This window comes from Elephantulus edwardii, unplaced genomic scaffold, assembly GCF_000299155.1.
Source record: "Elephantulus edwardii isolate Elephantulus edwardi_28Jun2011 unplaced genomic scaffold, EleEdw1.0 scaffold00111, whole genome shotgun sequence".
NCBI classification, from domain to species: Eukaryota; Metazoa; Chordata; class Mammalia; order Macroscelidea; family Macroscelididae; genus Elephantulus; species Elephantulus edwardii.
In genome coordinates, this window is record NW_006399861.1 from 4,056,793 (window position 1) to 4,058,679 (window position 1,887).

A 1,887-nucleotide genomic window follows, 5' to 3' on the forward strand; every position below is an offset into this window, starting at 1 on the left:
AACTGTTTAAAAGAGATATGTGATTAGGTATTTCTGTCATGACAGAAGTCTAGAGCCATGGCTACATGGTGGAGTGGACCTGGGGAAGGGTTTGTAAAAAACAATGAAAGAATCTTTTCTTTTACTTTTCCAAGAGGGTAGTGTTCTGGGGGGGGGGGAGCCTTGGGAGGGGACAAATCTACAACAATGAATGAATGGAAGTCCAAAGCCTCTGTAAATTTTCACTGAAATTAATAACAAGTTTAAATTTAAAAAAAAAGAATTAAGTTAGAGTAAGGATGGCAATGGATATATAACTGCTCAATGTAATAACACTATATTGTGGCATGGAGGAGGAATAGTGGAAATGTATCCACATTTACAACATTCCTCTTACCAAAACCATTTATGGAAAATAGGTACTGCATTGGAACATGTATCTCTGGATTGGAAATGATGATATTGTTAATACTTCTAGCCGTAAGCTTAAAAGATTATAATGTTCAAAATTATTTGTTATACATTTGCTTAAATTTTTCCCTCTTTTAACAACTGGGATCTAGAGGGAAGAGAAAAGACCAGAGAATGGCCAAAATTATTGGGGCAGCTATTGCTGCCAGTTTAGGGCCTGTGTCAGGAAAAGGAAGTCTTACTCATATACAGTGCCACCCAAAGGTAATAAAGGAGGTCAGAATTGCTTCCACTGTGGAAAGCTGGGCCACTTCAGTAGACAGTGTCACAGACGAGAGCCACAGACAGGCAAGGGAGTAGCAAGGAAGCTCCCACTCACTTGCTTTAAGTGTGGCTCTGAAGGACACTTGGCCAAGGGTGGCCCACATCAAGTCCTCGTGGCAGACAGGACTGACAGGCCCCAGCTCCCAGCTGGAAACAAAGGAGGACACTTCAACGATTTAGATCCTCCCAGAAGAGCTGTGGGTGAACATTAACATTACTGGCAAGTATATTCATTTTCTCCTGGACACAGAGCCTACTAATTGGTCCTAAAAGCCTTCTGAGGTCCCAACTCTTCTCACTATTTCTTTTTTTCTTTTTTTTTTTTTTTGAGGAAGAGAAGCTTTAGAATGAGTCACACTACACATTTACATGTCCTTCGTGGGATGGGCATTGAAAAAGCAGCAGGAGGCCAAGGCCAGGATCCGAGGGTCCAGGGAAGGAGCCCCACATCAGGCAGGGGTGTGCAGCTCACTGTGGCTTTTCAAAGAGGTACTTGAGATCTGGGTCACACAGTCTCTGCTCCTTGTTTCTGTTTTTGGCAAAGTCTCTGAGGAGTGCCAGGATTTCATTTTCAAAGATCTCTGGGGCTGGTTTTGCTTCTGTAGCCCAGTAGTAAATATCCCAGTCATTACTGGGCTCATTAATCAGGCGATCATAGAGGTTCAGCTGCTTCTCTGTCATGTGGTGCAGATGCTCCTTAGCAAAGAGGCTGAGGAGGATGCAGTTTTCCAGCATTCCCCTCTTTCTGTTCTCATAGAGCAGGTGGGCTCTTTTGGTTTCTATGCTCTCGTCAGTGCGCTCCTCCCATGGAGGCAAAGGGATTTCAATCAAGTCTTTCTGGGAATCTGTGGGGCTATCACCTCTGTAAAAGCGTCTGAAGGATGCCACGCCAAGCCCAGGGGCTGGTAGACTGCCTCTGGACAGAGAAAGCACCCGCGCCAGAGCCGAGAACACCCGCATGATTGCCATCTTCCGCCGGCCTCCTCACTATTTCTTAGTTGTTGGAATGGACGGAAAACCTCATAAGCAGTTCCTTACTTCACCTCTACCTTGCATGCGAACTTCCCAGTTATAAAACAACCCAGTGGTAGATGGAATTTGCTCCAGGACTTAAGAACCATAAATGACATAGCTGAGCCTCTACATCTTGTGGTTCCTAACCTGTACACTAAA

The 1,887-nt window shown here is 44.6% G+C and overlaps 1 pseudogene; it reads right to left on the reverse strand.

The window, feature by feature from the left end:
• Nucleotides 1-1,182: 1,182 nt before the first annotated feature.
• On the reverse strand, nucleotides 1,183-1,683 carry LOC102870694 (annotated as a pseudogene).
• Between the last annotated feature and the right edge of the window lie 204 nt (nucleotides 1,684-1,887).